This window comes from Dromiciops gliroides, chromosome 1, assembly GCF_019393635.1.
Source record: "Dromiciops gliroides isolate mDroGli1 chromosome 1, mDroGli1.pri, whole genome shotgun sequence".
NCBI classification, from domain to species: domain Eukaryota; kingdom Metazoa; phylum Chordata; class Mammalia; order Microbiotheria; family Microbiotheriidae; genus Dromiciops; species Dromiciops gliroides.
In genome coordinates, this window is record NC_057861.1 from 85,717,127 (window position 1) to 85,734,333 (window position 17,207).

The window sequence follows — 17,207 nt, forward strand, 5'->3', positions numbered from 1 at the left end:
CCAGCCTCTGACACTTGACACTTAACTATATATATATATATATATATATATATGACTACTCTGTAGCAGTGTTTGGAAAGAAAAACTAAACTGAGTTTCTTAATCAGGAGATAGAAGTGACTTAAGTTAGTAGTATAAGATATTGATAGGTTTCTGGATATCAAGTCCCAGAGAAAAATTTTTACTATGTTGCTTTCCAGGTCTTGATTAAGGGTTATGGAGCTCTTGAGTTTTAAAAATAGTGGTGATGCTAATTGTGATGGTGCTAATAGTGGTGATGCTTAATTTGTGATGTAGATGATATCTGGTGAAGAAGTGAAATTTATATTTTTTACCCTTTGAGTATTCTTGTGGGATTGAAAATTGATTATTAGTTGATGGTGAACTGAGTCTTAATAAGGTTTCCATTCTATTTCACTGGGCTTCGTCTACTATGTAATTGTTGGGTCCCTTCATTGTGTGAGTCTGAGCCCCCTTAAGTCTGTAACTTCAGTTGCTCACTCTACCCTTGTGCCCACATCCTGCAAGCTGTCTGACGACATTGGCAACAGAGGAAAAAAAACCCCAGGTGCCCTGTTCCTGATTCACCTTTTCTCAGTGTTTTCCAACTAGAAAGGTTCTAGTTTCTGTTGTTCAGTTGTGTCTGATTCTTCATTACCCCATTTGAGGTTTTCTTGGCAAAGGGACCAGAGTGGTTTATCATTTATTTCTCCAGCTCATTTTACAGGTGAAGAAAATGAGGCAAATAGAGTTAAATGATTCACCTAGAGCTGCACAACTAGTAAGTGTCTGAGACCAGAGTTGAACTCAGGAAGATAAGTCTTCCTGATTCCAAGCTAGAAACTATCTGCGCTGCCATCTAAGCTGCCCTCACAAAGGTTCTAAACCCATCCCTAAGTACTAGCATGTTAATCACAAGCATCCTATTCCATCCTGGAAATTGCTCATATAGAACTTTCCAGGCTTTATGAATCAATCTGGCAATAGAATGTTTGCCCACCACTGAACTTTCTAGAGGATATTAGTCATAGGATGTTGGTCCATGTGGTGAGGTACTGATTAAGCAGCACCAACCAATCAGAAGGGAAATGTCTATGTAGTAATTGTATAAATGCTATAAAAGAGTTGCTCTGCCTGTCAGGTTTTTTCCTTGGCTACTGAGGAGCCTTGGATCCTATTTATTGGCAGTTGCTAGTTTTATTAATAAATAGAATGTGCTCAGAACTTAATTGCCTCAGTTTCTCTTTATCGCAGATTATTATTGTGACAATTGGCACCCCAGATGGGACCCAAGTGAGAGCCTCTGGCCCTGGGGACTGCCTCCCGTAAGAACTCTTCTTGAAGGACTGCCCCGGAGGACAGGCTCCCCCTTGGGCCTAAGCCAAATTTTCTCTGAATCAAGGTAAGCCCCTGAATGGAAGAATCTTATCAGCAGGAAGTGGGATTTTAATCACAGGTAGAGTAATCTGTGATACACACAAGAGAAAAATCTATTACAGATTGAGCAGTCTCTCTTCCAAAAGGAAGGAGAAGAATTGCTTATCCAGGAAACAAAGAAATCCCTCTTATAGATAGAACAGTTATTTCTACATATAGGAAAATCTTTGAGGTATATAAATAATTACTCTACAATCAGGATTAAGATTGGCTGAAAGGCCTCAAAATTATACACATAAATTTGGTTAAATTTTTTAAAGGGAAAGAAAAATTTGCAATGCCAAATAACTTCCTCCTTTAGATGAATTTCTAAACTCTGGCAGAAGGGAAAGTAAAAGTGAGGCTCAAAGTACAAAGTACAAAATTTCCTTTTTTATGTAGTATATTACCAATAGCTTTCTAGCCAAAATCAGGGCACTTTCACAGTTTAGGGCAAGACCCCATTTTCTGTTACCTAATCAGAGCTAATATCTAAGCCCCTTGGAGTATCCTGGGGGTCTGACACTTAAGGGACTCCCTCCAGAAACATTTTGGGAGACTCCTTTCATGGGCATTCTTGTAGTAGACATCTTAGGGAAATTCCAGTGAGAGTGTTCTCATAGAATTCCTTTTTGTAATTTGTCAGGGATTTCACGGCAGATATCTCAGGGAGATTCCAGCAAGAGGGATCTTGGGGACATTCCTTTTAGGGATTTGTTAGAAATAAGATGCTCTCCTTTGGGATGCCTTAGGAGAAGCTATGAGGTCCAGTCATAGTATTCCAAAAGAATTCTGTCTAGAAAAGTTCCTGAGGCAGCTAGGTGGTGCAGTGGATAAAGGACCGGCCCTGGATTCAGGAGTACCTGAGTTCAAATCTGGCCTCAGACACTTGACACTTACTAGCTGTGTGACCCTGGGCAAGTCACTTAACCCCCATTGCCCTACAAAAAAAAAATAGAAAAGTTCCTTACAACTTTGAACCAGTTCAATCAGAGGTGACCAGAAAAAAATGTGCTATTAAATTATGTGTAATCTGGTCTAAGACTGCTAGAGATGTAGGTGATAGACTATTTGGGACCTTAATTTGGTTCTTTTGATGACTGTACATTGAAATAGTTGACATTAACTACTGAGCAGTCTCACCCAAAACAAATGAACCATTGGGAATGTTGAGCAGCTCTGTCTGATGAACTGTACCCACTGTCTTCTGCAGGGCCTTCTTCTCTTTATCCTGCTTCATCTTCTGCTTCTTCTCCATCTTCTACCTCTATACTTTCCCCTTCTTCTTCTATGACCAAAAGTGAAACTGAGGTGCAGCCCATAGGCTGACTTGTGACAACATTACGGAGTTGTAGTCTTGATAAGACACCATTAGACTCTCAGTCCCTCCAACCTTTTTATATGGAGGAAACACAGCCCTAAATTGGATGAGGACCCTCCAGCTATTACAACCCAATTCAAGGCCATATTCAGAGGTTTTAACTCCCCTGGGAATATGTAACTGATTTAATGGCCACCTTGCTCTCCCCAGGAGGAAAAACCATTATAGAAGCTGCAAAGACAAGGTCCTGAAGTGATCACTCCTGCTATCCCAGGGGGTCTTACAAGACCCACATTGAAACCCTAATAATCCAGCAAATTATGCCTTGTTGTTACATGCTAGAGACTGTGAGTATGGAGGCCTGTGCTGTCTGCCCCAAATTTCAAGAGACTACTCAAGAGACAGATGAGACCCCTTTCTAAGGTTTTATGGCAGGTTGTACCAAAACACTGAACACTTTGCAGAGTTAGACCCACCCAATTAATTCTTGAGTGTGGTGGGGTTTTTTTGTTTGTTTTGTTTTTTGTTTTGCAGAGCAATGAGGGTTAAGTGACTTGCCCAGGGTGACACAGCTAGTAAGTGTTAAGTGTCTGAGGCCGGATTTGAACTCAGGTACTTCTGACTCCAGGGCCGGTGCTTTATCCACTGGGCCACCTAGCCGCCCCCCAATTAACTCTTGAGATGCAAGAATTACAAATAATACCTTTGTTAATCAGTCTCAATTAGATATGTGGTAGTATTTTCAAAAAAGTTGTTCTAGCTGGCATGAGAAGAATATAGGTGAACTCAAAGCCATTGTCTAATATGTTTATGAAGGTGGGGATGCAGAAAAGGGAGAACCCAAACAAGGAAGAGATAAAGATGATGAGAAGGGACTGTCTAAGCAAAGGGCTCAGTATATCTTAGCCACAGCTCAGCTTGCTCCAGCCCCTTTCTGTGCTTTGTCAGGCAACTGTGAAAAGCATGAATGTTTTTCTTGTCATAAGAAGGAACACCTAGCTTGGGCCTGCTTAAAAAGAAGTGGGACTTATACAATACAAAGTGCACAGGTTTTAAGAGCACTAAGGAAAGGACCACTGCATGAAGGTGTGGTGGGGAGGTAAGGACCACACACAGATTCTGACACAGATTCTTTTGTCTTTACCGAACCAGATGTTCTTGCCCCAGTTATTCCTATCTTTACCTTCCCATGCACTGGAGAACTGCATGTCACCCTCAGGATTGGTGATACCTTCCATGATTGCCTTGTGGAAACAGGCGCTACTAGCTCAGGTTTGAAGTCCCAGTCCCAATTGTGATTCTATCAGTTCTCAAAAGGTTGCTGGAATTGAAGACGAACCCCAATATATAACCACTCTGTCTCCCCAAACTGTGACTCTTGGTCCTTTTTTTGTAGAATGGTCTTTTTTTTTATGCCTGAAGTCCCTGTTAACTTGTTCGGTTATGATCTTCTTTGTAAACATGAGCTTCTTTGTCTTTGACTTTCCCAAATGGTTCTTCTTTGTTCCCTGTATTGATGAGTTTTCCAGATGGCTCCAATAAGGAGGTTCTCTCACTGTTTCTCATTATAAATGAAGGTCCCTGTTTTATACCTGACATCTCTAATTTTCTATGGTCCACTTTATCCTCTGATTTGGGACAGTTAAAATCTGCTGTCCTAATTATTTTCACCAAAGGAGGGCCCCCACCATTTATGCCTCAATACTTTATGTTCAGAGAGGCCATTGAAAGTATCTCACGTATTACTGACTCTCCTGGAAATCAAGTTATTATTGTTCCATGAACCTGTTAAAAAACCTAAGCCAGACCCTGATGGTAAACCTGCACAATCAATGCTTATATTATACCTAGAAACCCAGTAGTCCCTAACCCAGTTACTATTGTTTCTTTAGTTCCTTGTGAGCCTGCCTGTTTTACAGTGATACATTTGTGCTCAGCTTTTTTAGTACTCCCATTCACCCAGATGTTCAGCGCCTTTTTGCCTTCACGTGGAAAAATCCTCAGTGGACATGGACTAGGCTTCTTCCTCAAGGTTACGTGGAAAGCCCATCTTATTCTCTCAGATCTTACAAGAGGACCTAACTTTCATTAACTTCAAGGCATTCATTCTGGTCCGATATGTTGATGATCTCCTGTTAACAGCACCCGCTTTTGATATCTGTCAAGGCATCCGTCGTCATCTTCAGCTCCTTCAGAGGTCATAAATTCTCCAAACCTAGGGTCCAGAGGTCAGTCCCACAGGTTGAGTATCTTGTTTTCATTCTGTCCGCTGGCACTCAGACTGTCTCTCTTAAATGTGTGCAGTTGTCTGCTCCTAAAACCAAGAAGCAGTTACATACTATCTATGTACCAGCTAGATACTGCTGCCAGTGGATCCCATCATTTGGGGGGATTACCAAACCTCTTACTTTTTTAATCAAAGATCAAGCTCCTGAACCTTTACAACTTGAGCCAGAGCATCTTGCTGATCAGAAGACCCTGTTGTCTGCCTCTTGCCCCTGCATTGGCACTCTCAGATTACAGTAAACCTTTCACCTTTTTTGTTCATGAGTGATGTCCTGACCCAAACTTTCAGGCCCACTTTGAGCCTAGTTGTTTATTATTCAGCTCAGCTGCGTAATGTGGCTGCTGGCACTCCTCCCTACATACCCACTCCCTATCTGCAGGCTGTGGCCTTTACAGCTCCTTCACTAGGGAAGGTTTATGATTTTTTGTTCTCTCTCTCTTTTTTTTTTTTTTTTTTTTTTGGTGAGGCAATTGGGGTTAAGTGACTTGCCCAGGGTCACACAGCTAGTAATTGTTTAGTGTCAGAGGCTGGATTTGAACTCAGTTCCTCCTGAATCCAGGGCCGGTGCTCTATTCACTGCGCCACCTAGCTGCCCCTGGGTGTTCTCTTAATAATGCAGTAGCCCTATGAAGTTGAGGTGCTTTTGCTTTGCCGTAGAACTCAGGCCTTTTCTGATCAAAGACTTGCCAGATATGAAGTACTTTTCTGGGTAAAGAAAATATCCATCTCACCACAATGTGTCATCCTTAATTCTGCTACATTGCTCCCTGATTTCCTGGTTTCCAATGAGTCATGGTATAACTGTACCTCAAAAGTGGATACAACTGAATAACTCTCAGGTAGTCTCTCAGACACCCCATTGCTCAATCTTCATTTTGTTTAGTGTACTGATTGGTCTTCTTTTATGAGAGAGGGTAGTTTATGTTCCTTTTGAACAATTTCATATCTGTGCCTAAACCCAGTTATTTTAGAGTTTACCTTCCTATTGTTCTCCACCTTATAGCTGGATAGATGTTTTTCCTAGACCAGAAGTGTTTCCCCTTTTTCCATTTGCTGAAGGAGACCTAGGGGGAATTACATTACACCTTCGAAATTGAACCTCTTCTTATGTTCTGTGCTCTGTGGGTTTTTTACCTTAATAACTTTACAGCTCTGTGGGTTTTGGGGTTTTTTGTTTGTTTATTTTTACTTTGTAACTTTTTATTTCTAGGTGTTATTTGGCCACTGCAAAAAACAAACTTTTAATATATCTTGTATAAATCATTGTAGGGAGTGGGTTTATCATGTCTGGTCTGTCAAGTCTTTCTTTTACTGTTTGAATCAATATCTCTACTCCAGAAAGTGGAGGAAAGATTTAACAGATAGCCAAGTGAAGTCAGTGAACTCTTGGCCCTAACCTGTAAATAGTGAAATTTTGCCTTTTAAAGTGAAAATCTTATGAGACTTTTAGTTCATATAGTTCTTGAGTTTTGATTCCAAGTAGAATTAAGAACATAAAGCCAATAACCCACTATTTAAATGAAAGCCGTGTGCTACAGTCTGAGGACTGCTACAGGTGGATGTTTGCCCTTGAGAGAAAGTTGAAAGGACAACCTTGTAAAGGTCCACTTTGACCCAGCTTCCCATCAAGCTACTTCTTTTCTAACATTAGAATTTTCCCACCTATCTGAGCCTGGCTTTGAAATCATATGTATGGAACTCCTATGAACTTGGCTGTTATATAGTTCTTACCTGCAATCAAAATGAGCTAAGGGAGGTTTTGCCTTATGTTTCATGTCAAGTCAACCTGACAGCTTTGACATTGTTATATTTATGCCCCTCCCTTTTCCCTTTCAGTAGCAGATTTCTAGATCTGATAAGCTACCGATTATTTTCTTCTATAAGCACAATTTAGATTCCATCTTAACATTGTATTATGTCTTGTTACTCATCATCATACTTGAAACCAGAAAAGGGGATCTGTAAGAAGAAGCATCTTCAGAGCTGCCCTGAGAATGCAACTTGCTTCAAAAACTGTATGAAATATGACTTTAAAGTAATATATTAAAACTTATATAGCTAGATGAGTGTTGTGCATAGAGAGTATATGTTTTGCATACATTAATTTTGAGGAACTACCAAAAATCCTTTAAGTAAAGTGAGTAGTCAAGGGGATAATACTATTGAAATGCCCTCTCTAGTAGTGCTTTCCCTTCCTCAAACCACACCAAAGATCGGGTTATCCAAGAGGATGACTACCATGTTAGACTCAGAGAGTACTCTGTGGGTCTTCACTCTGAAAACTGTAACTCATAATTTCCAACCAGCAACAGAGCTCAAAGCAAAGGCAATTTAATAAGAAGGCAGAATATTTTCCCCATAAACCTGGGATATACTTTCCCACAATTTTTTTTGCAACATATGTGGGGACAGTATGGGCCACATATGTCCCAAGGCATCTTATGTCTCCATTACTTACAGGGCCCCAATGTCCTTCTTTTAGTGGGACTTCATGCTTCTCTTAATGCTGACATTTTTCTAATACTTTAAGGTTTGCAACGTGCTTTCCAAATCCTTGTGGCAGCCCTGGATGGTAGGTGCTGTCATTGTCATCATTTTTACAGATGAGGAAACTGAGGCAGACAGAGGTTAAGTGACATTTAAGATCATATGATATATCATGTCATATAGATTTAAGATCATATATCCAGTAAGTGTTTGAAGCTGGTTTCCCGATTCTCTGTCCAACACTCTATGGGACATAGTACCTTACTGCCTCTCTCCTTGGTGTGCTGGTATATGTGCTGTGTGGGTTATTCATTTGGGTTCCCTGAGCTTATCCTCAGCCAGCTAGTTCTTGCTTTATTCCATAGTCGTCTCTCTTCTTTGCTGCCAGAGATCATGCTTTTTGGAACTTTTTTCTACTTCTTGGTTATCTCTGTCCTGCTGGGTATAGTATCTTCTACTAGGTGACTATCTTGGCTGCAGTATGCTATGATCAGGATCAGTTTGGGGGAATGATGAGGGAGAAAAGGTTAATCCTCCCCATTCCTGCACATGCTCAGAGCTGCTCTCTACCTCCAGCACTCTCTTGGGCTGACAGGCATAGTTTGTAAAAGGTCTCCAGGGCCTCCCCATTTAATAGCCAACTGGGTGTCAATTCTGACAGGGAGAATTCCTTCACATTTCATAATTTATAATAGAGCTTAGACCAGTCTTTGCACTAAGCTTAACATATTCACACCTCTTATGTTCTGTAATTTTATCATCTGAAGGAGGAAATCGTTGTCCACCCTTTCTCCCTTTCTATTTTTTGACGATAGAAAACAAATTGTGGTTTAATGGACCACCACCACCAGCCAAAAAAAAAAATCCATCCTATTACTTCATAGATATTATTGTGTAGGGGAAAGAATGCTAGTTTTGGAACCAAAAGACCAACATTCAAATCCTGATTTTGCTACTTACCCTTGAGCAAGTCATTTCAGTACTGTCCTAAATTATGACTCACTTATTACTGCCTTTGTTCCCCCATATGATGGAGGAAGCCCCAGAGGGCTAGATCAGAGACATCTTTCCCCTCTGCCTCTCTTCCCTTCTCGTTTTTTTCCTGACCACCATCTACAAAATGCTATTTGGATCCCTTGTCCTCAGGCCCTCCTCTTTGTTGGGGAGGGATGGAGTAAGAAAGAGAGACAGAGGGGGTAGCTAGGTGGCACAGTGGATAAAGCACTGGCCCTGGATTCAGGAGGATCTGAGTTCAAATGTGGCCTCAGACACTTGACACTTACTAGCTGTGTGAACCTGGGCAAGTCACTTAACCCTCACTGTCCTGCAAAAGGAAAAAAACCAGAAAAACCCCAGACAAACAAAAAAGAAAGACAGACAGACAGACAGAGACAGATACTGTGTGTGTACTTGCATGTAAGGACATGCAAAATACAGACTTAAGGGGAAAATGTAAATTCTCCTATTTCCTTGTTTTTAAAATGAGGCTAATAATATATACACAATCTTCTTTCTCATAGCATACTTTTAAAACTGAGAACAGCACTTGAACCTCGAAGCCTCTGTAAATGTGCTGCTGCTTTTAAATAGTTGTGTGTCATATTCTTATCTTGGAGGCAGATTTATCTTACTGAAACATCCTTAACATATTCATCAAGGTATTATAGAGAACAATGACTGGAGTTCAAACTTGGGTTCATCTCCCACCTCTGATGCCAAAAGTCTTTGTGACTGTCACCAAGTCACTTACTCAGAGGCCTTTTCTCTAAAATGAGGGAGTGTGGGACTAAATATATGGCCTCTGAGGTTTCTTCCAGCTCTTGATCTCTGACCTTTCCCAATCCCACTGCCCATCTACCTAAGGGGTTTCTCAAAAATATTCATTCTTTATAGATAAAATTTTTTAAAAGAGTTTTCTTAAGTTTTTCTTAATTTGACAGAATTTTAAAAATTAGTATGATATTTAGTTTTTTCCCCTTTGCTAAGTGGAAAAATATTTTTGAAATGTAATGGTTGGTGAAATGGTTTCTTAAACTTGTGATACATTCTTGTATTTTTATTATATATACTTAGATTAATGATTGAAATAGAGAAAGGTCTTTTTGCATTTTAGGAAGTGAGTTAAAGAATTTTCCCTTCTTGGAGTTCTTCCATTTGAAGCCAAATGAGCAGTTCTTGGGATGTTGTAGAGGAAGTTCCTGTTCAGTTACTGACTAGACTACATGCATTTTGATACTCCTTTTATTTCTCAAATCCTGTGATTTAAACATTTTTTGTTTGAAGCATTTAGCAGAGATTTCCCTTGACTGCTATTAGTAATGATTCTTTTTTTTTTAAATTAATTTTGGGGGAGGGCAGGGCAATGATCTTACTATAACTTTATGTCTAGGACTATTATCTCTTGTCTTAAAGTGGGAAGGCCCATCCATTACTGTTTTGAAAGCCTCAGGACTTGGTGAACAAGGGCAGGGCATCAGTACCTTTTGGTGGGCTAAGAACCACTTATATCTACTTTAGACAGTTTCTTTTGTCCCTGCTTAATAGAACCACAGAATTAGAAGGTAACTCAGAGGTCATCTAATCCAAAGCTGAACATGGGGGGTTCTGACAAATTTGGCAGCAATAAAAGGTTATTTATGTCTATTTTATATACCTATAACCCAGGGTTGTGTAAAAATTTCTCAGGTGAAAGGGGGTCGTGAATGAAACAAGTAAAAATCCCTGATCTAATCCAACATTATTGACATGTCGTCTTTGCTTGAAGATCTTTAGGGAGCAAGAATCCACTATTTCACAAGCAGCGTATTCTACTTTAGAGTTAACTGTTAGGAACTTTTTCCTCAAGGAAAGTCTAAATGTGCCCCTTGATTCCACAATAGCCTTGTGGGGAAAGTACTGATCATTTCTTTATTGCTCAATATAAGAATATATTGAGCACATACACTTTGCTAACAAGGGGGAAAAGAGACAAAAATTTAAAAAATAATCTCCACTCTTACAGTACTCATATTCTGCTATAGCTAATGATACAACATATATACAGATAAGTAATTTTTCAGCCCTTTTCAGTATGGCTTTCAGCCTCATCACTCAATTGAAACTGTTTTCCCTAAAGTTACCTGTGATCTCCTAGTTCACAAATCTGATGGTCTTTTTTTTTTCCAGTCCCAGTCCTTTAAACTTGTCTGCTTCATTTAACATTGTTGATCCCTGCCCTCAATATATATATTCTTTCCTCTCTGGGTTTTCATGATATTACTCATAGCTCCTGGTCTGCTTCCTACCTATCTAAACTCTTTTTCAGTTGCTTTCACTGCCTCATCGTCTACATCTACCCATCTACATCATCTACCCCTAGGTACCCCATGTTCTCCAAGATTCTGTTCTGAGCCCTTTTCTCTTTTTTTTTCTGTCTCTGTAGCCTTACCAACTCTTCTGTGTTTAGCTATCTTGATACAGATGACCCCCAGATCTATTTATCTTTCTCTATTCTCTCTCATGACCTTTATTCTCATATTTCATCTGCCTATTAGACATTTCAAACTGGGTGTTCAGGGGCATCTTAAACTCTGTCTAAAAGAGATTATCTTTCCCCTTAAACCTTCTTTTCAAAGCTTCCTTTAAAAAAAATCGAAGGCACTTCTAGGGTCTCAGGTTCATAATCTCTGTATTTTCTTGGATTCCTCTCTTTCTTGTTTTGTTTTTGTTTTTGTTTTTTTGTTTTTTTTTGCAGGGCAATGAGGGTTAAGTGACTTGCCCAGGGTCACACAACTAGTAAGTGTCAAGTGTCTGAGGCCGGATTTGAATTCAGGTCCTCCTGAATCCAGGGCCGGAGTTTTATCCACTGCACTACCTAGCTGCCCCCTATTCCTCTCTTTCCTACCAATTGTCTAGTCTTACTTCCACAACATATCTTGCATTTGATCACCTTCTCTCCATTCATACAGTTACCACTTTAGTTCTGACCTTCATCACCTCTCTACTTAGCAAGTAGATCAAGTATTTGAAGAATTAGGTGTGTTGGGTTTTTTTATTATTTTGGCTTTCTCATTCTAACAATTGCTTTTTATTTGTTATATTTTTGTAGGCTATAATAATATGTAATTACGTATCATATTTTCTTATCTTTTCTTTCTAGGGTTATTTTGATTTTTATCTTTATTCTAACAAATCAGTGATCTTACTATACTCAGATTTTGATAACCATTTGTCTTTTGCCTGGTAAGATAGCTGTATACACATATGTGTATATGTACACATATATATATTTACATATATTTTGGTGATATTTGGTTCTTATTGTATATAGCACCTTTCAACTTTTTGCTTGAATATATTCTTTAGAAGCAGCTGGTTAGACAGTGGATAGAGCACTGGGCATGAGTCAGGAAGACCTGAGTTCAAATCCAAGCTCAAACACTTACTAGCTGTGTGATCCTGGGAAAGTCACTTAATCTCTGCCTCACTTTCCTCAACTGTAAAATGAGGAATATGATAGCACCTATGTCGAAGGGTCATTGTGAGCATCAAATGAGATAATATTTATAAAAGTGCTTGGCACATAGTAAATGCTATCTATATAAATTCTTATTCTCTTCTCTTTCCCTTCCTTTTATTCTTGATATATAAGCATGAAACTTTTGTAGTCTTCAGGCTTTCTTGACCTCTTTAGTTACATAAAATAGAACCCTATTTTTTCTGTTATCCTCTTTGCCCACTTTTGCATTGAAATCATTATTTGAAAAATTTTTATAGGGTTCTTCATAGAATTTCCCCATTTTTTCATCTCCTACAGATAATTAGTGCAAAAGTGATAGCTGTTGTCATTGTGTCAGCTCTGTGGCTTGTGGTCATCAGGGGTACTACAAGGCCAAATTAGCAAATGCCCTTTAAAATTATGTTTCTTATTGCCTTTGGGATGGACATTTAATTCAATTCTGCAAATTCCTTTATTGGGGAAATTGTGGGTCATTTTTCCATTTAGATGCAACTTTCTTTTGCCTTTTATTTTTTATTATAATAAGAATGCTGCTATTGATATGGCTCATTTTGTTCATTTGAATGAAAAGTACAGAGAATATAGTATTCCATTCTTTTTTGTTGTTTGTAATGATGGGGGACTTTAGGAGGAAGAAACTGTTTCAATTTTGGATTTTTGATTGGGAAGAAGAAAACAAAGCATAATCTGAAATGTATTCCCAAATTTGGAAAATTCTACTGGATAAGTAAGCCCAATGTACACCTCAGGCTCTCAGGAATGAAATTCTAAAGACACAAGAAAAGTTTCTGATGAGGAAGAACATAAATTGTCATCCAAAGAGACAGTATATGGATGCACAAGGAAATCAAATAAGTTAGATTTCCTAAAAGAATTGTATAAAAAATAGCAGCAAGGGAAAACCACAAAGGATGGATATCAGAGTCTGGCACAGTTCTTGTATGAATAACCTCAGGAGTGCTAAAGCTCAGAATAAGTTGAGGCTAGTGAAAAAAACTCAGGAAAATATTTTTTACAGTTTTTATCCTAGGTGAAGAGAGAGATCGAGGAAAGATTAAGGCTGCCTTTCTATGTGCTTTTTAGAGTTCATGAAGGGTAAGAACTGAGAAGACTGTCAACATTGACTTATCTTTTCTATAATAATGTCCTCTAGAAATTTTGAAAAAATAAAATTCACTGGCCGTTGGGTTGCATATTCTAATGTCTTGCTTTTTTTTTTAATTGGGGAAATATTTGCCTTTCTGCACACCTTTAACAGTTATCTCATTCTGTGTGTTCATCCACAAGAGTTCACCAATTACATCATTGCTTCTTTCAGTACTCTGGTCGTGAATAGTTTTACTGGGTCTACTAAATTTATGCTCATCAAAGGGCATTATTACCCTTACTATTTTCCTACTTTGCTTGGATATCAGTGTCCATTTCAGCTTGAATATTATTCTCCAGGGCAGAGAAAATGAAAATGATAACAGAGTTCAGTTATTCTGTCTTCTCATTTGTTATCAGCATCTAATCCACCATGAGTAGCAGTCCTATCCTTTCTTTGATCTTCCTCTTTTCCCATGATATAATTAACAAAACCCCTACCACAGACCTTTTTGTTTTCCTTAATTTCCTTATCAGCTTAAGCTTGGTGAGCTTGAAGAACACACACCTGAAACTGTACATATAGGACTTGTTTTTGTTTCTCCTCTGTTACCTGCACTTGTGTCTATCTCCTCTACATGTCTTTCCTCTTGCAGAATCAAATCCAAGTTGGTTGGTTCATCTCCTTTTTCTTCAGGCAATTCTGCCTTTTCCTACTCATCAGAATCATTTCTCATTGTATCTTCAAAATTTCATCCTTTTGAACTTCTTATCCCTGTTGGGCTAATCTTCTCTGTACAGTTATTAGTCCATGAACTCCTACCTTCCTTTCACTGAACTACTGGAAATCTGTTCTCCTAATAATTCTGGTAAATGTCAAACTATGCCTACCTTCATTTTCTTTTATTACAAATTCTAATGTGCACTTATAATTTGTTCTCAAGATTCTCATCATTTCAGTTTATACAGCCATTTCTTTCTGATTGGTGTGAGCCAAGAATGGTAGTTCCCTGCATTACTTTCTCTAATTTTTGAAAGAGAAAATTATTATTAAGTAAAGCCACAGAATTTTTGGTTCTCTTTTTGGCTTGGAGCGAACTCCAGCAGATATTTATGTAATTGATAACTGAAATTTCCACATTACAGCTACTATATCATGCCTTAGTGCCAGGCTTGTGACATTTCTTGAATTTACATATTTCTTCTTTCTCTCCAGCTGCTCTGTATTATACTCTGATATCACTTTTGTTTGTACCTCCATTGATCTTTACTGATCTCTCTATCATGGTTCTTCCATCTTCTAGTTATGGGTCCTGTGTCATTAGATCTTATTATGCCTGTGGTCATTTTTGATCAGCTGGACAGTAGAAAATTTGGGGGAATAGCTGGTAGTCTAGTTTGGCTTATATGTGAAAAGGAATCATGTGAATTCAAGCTTAAAAGGATACTGATGCCAGATTGTGGCATTAATGCCTTTATCGTCAACTAAGGACTTGATATTTTATACTGTACAAAATAGAAAGCCACTGAATTTATTTACTTTTTAATAGGAAACTGATCTTTTCATTAGAAAAATGTTTTTGTTTGCTGAGTCAAAGATAGATTGAATGGGTAGATGAACCACTTAGGTAAAGCATCTCTTAAGCACTTTCAGTATGTCAAGCACTGTGCTAATATGGGAGAGAGACTAGAAGCAAAGCCTCATTTAAGAGGTTATTGTAAATATTTTAAGTGAAAGGTGATGATAACTGTAATTAGGGTTGGTAGCAATACAGATGGAAAGTTGGGGACTGATGACGAAGTAGAGTTAAGAATGCATGGCCCTGATTGAATGTGTCTTTGGAGTGAAGGAGTAAGGTAGTCAACTAAGATGTTTTTGAGTCCAGCTTATGACTCCCCCACTCCCCACTTTAATACAGTGCCTTTGCACTATTGATTATCTCTAATTTATCTCAAATAGATCTTGTTTGTACAAAGATATTTGCATGGTGTCTCCATCATTGCCCTGTAAGTTGTGAATTCCTTAAGATCAGAGACAATTTTTTGCTTTTCTTTGCATACCCAGCACAGTGCCTGGTACATAGTAGACATTGAATAACTGTTTATTGATTGACTGGGAAGGAAGTAGTGCCATTAACTGAAATAGCTCGAGGGACTGTTTTTGGGGGAGTGAGTTCATTCAGATTTAGATATTTTGATTTGAAGGGTAAGCAGGATAGCCAGGTTATGGCCATAGCCAGTTGGAAAGCTTGGCCTGAAGCTCAGGTGAGATACTATATATTTGGAACTATAAATTTTATAATCATCTGTTTACAGATGGCAAGGAAGAGAGAAGAGGGCTGAGAACATTCCTTTGGGGGAATACTCACACTAAGGAGAAAAATGATGTACTTTTTAGGGAGATGGAGAAGTGGTCTTACAAGTAGGAGGAAATCCAAGAGACTACTGACAGAAATAAGCTTTATAAATAAGTTGCCACTTATTTCAGTGAAAGTATAGAATCCCATTCTGTCCTTTTTGTGAGAACTCATTCATTGATTTGATTTGTTGTGTTGAATTGAAATGAATTCAGAAACTGAATTGAACTCATATCACTAATGTTGCAGCATGTACTTAGGGTGGGTTATCCATAAATATCATTGTGCAATATAGTTTTAATTTCTGGCCTCATTAATAATATTCTTTTCCCCTGCATTCTGTTCCTTTCATCTTGGTTTTCAGCCAGCTGACTTCCAATATCATCTGGTATGCCTTTCTTTTTCTTGTCTTGAAGAAGGTAACCTTGTGACATCGTTAATATTAGGAAAATAACATCAGTGCTGATACAAGTGCCAAGGAAAATGGAAGGACATTCTTCCTTTCTGACTCCAAAAGGAACCCAGGTGGATTTGAACTTAGTTCATGATACTTAGGCATACTAATGGATAGTTAACTTTGGCAGTACTAATAGATAGTACTTTCTCACTGTTTTCAGTCTTTTTATTTTCCCTTATAAATTTTATTTTAAAAGAGAGTGTGATATGGTGCTGTATATTCATGTCACATGTGAATGTATTCACTTGCTGGCTCCCTTGCTGGTAGCTCTTTATTGAGCCATTGCTTCCTCATCTATAAAATGGGAATAATAATATCTGTCTTTTTGCTCTGGGTTCAGTTAAGATTATATATGTAAAAGCATGTTGTTTGCCCTTCATTCTCGGAGAGGACCTTGGCATCTGGGTGATGTCATGACTTGCACTGAATTGGATTTAAGTGAGGGAGGAGCTAAACAAGGTCACCAACCTCACTCTCTCCTCCAGAGCCATCTGGGTCCAGGCACTGGATGTTTTAAGGGAATTGGGGTTAAGCGATTTCCTAGGATCACACGGTTATTAAGTGCCTGAGGTGAGATTTGAACTCAGGTCCTCTTGACACCAGGACCAGTGCTCTATTCCTAGTTGCCCAGTGTAAAAGCATGTCCTGTAGTACTATACAGTGTAGTAGCACATTTCTATAGTACTGTGTACTTTGAACAGTGTTTTCTTTTTCTTTTCTTTTCTTTTTTTTTAAGTGAGGCAGTTGGGGTTAAGTGACTTGCCCACGGTCACACAGCTAGTGTTAAGTAAGTGTCTGAGGCTGGATTTGAACTCAGGTACTCCTGACTCCAGGTCTGGTGCTCTATCCACTGCGCCACCTAGCTGCCCCAACAGTGTTTTCTTAAAAACAAATGTGGGAGGTAGATTTTACAAATATTCCCCCTTTTATAGATCCAGGATAGTTTAGATTCATAGGGATGGAGTGACTTGTCTAAGGTCACATAGCCAATTAAGTGATAAAGCCCAAATGCAAATCCAGCTCTTCTGTTACATTTTGTTACATTTTCTGTATTAGATTCATCTTTATTTAAAAATCTTTTTCAACTTTGAGTTGGAACTGAGTGTTCTGGATTATGATGGGATGGAAACAAGCATTTATTTAATACCTACTATCTGCTAAGCACTATGCTAAGTGCTTTAGAAATTATCTCATTTTATCTTTACAACAACCCTGAGAAATAGGTGCTGTTATTATTGCCATATTATAATTGAGTAAACTGAGACTCAGCAACTTGCCCAGAGTCACACAGCTATTAA

At 38.6% G+C, this 17,207-nt stretch overlaps 1 protein-coding gene across 17 annotated transcripts in view; it reads left to right on the forward strand.

The window, feature by feature from the left end:
- Positions 1-17,207, forward strand: part of PTK2 (protein tyrosine kinase 2) — a 428,530-nt gene that overhangs the window by 94,639 nt on the left and 316,684 nt on the right. For 3 of the 17 annotated variants that reach the window (XM_043978988.1, XM_043978993.1, XM_043978997.1), the window contains exon 1: positions 15,843-15,977. The exons of 1 other annotated variant lie outside the window; for it this stretch is intronic. The gene's annotated coding sequence lies outside the window, so the exon portion shown is untranslated. Of the gene's footprint in view, positions 1-1,254; positions 1,403-15,816; positions 15,978-17,207 lie in introns of those variants that run through there. 13 more of the 17 variants (XM_043978985.1, XM_043979000.1, XM_043978986.1 and 10 more) reach the window with 9 other exon arrangements.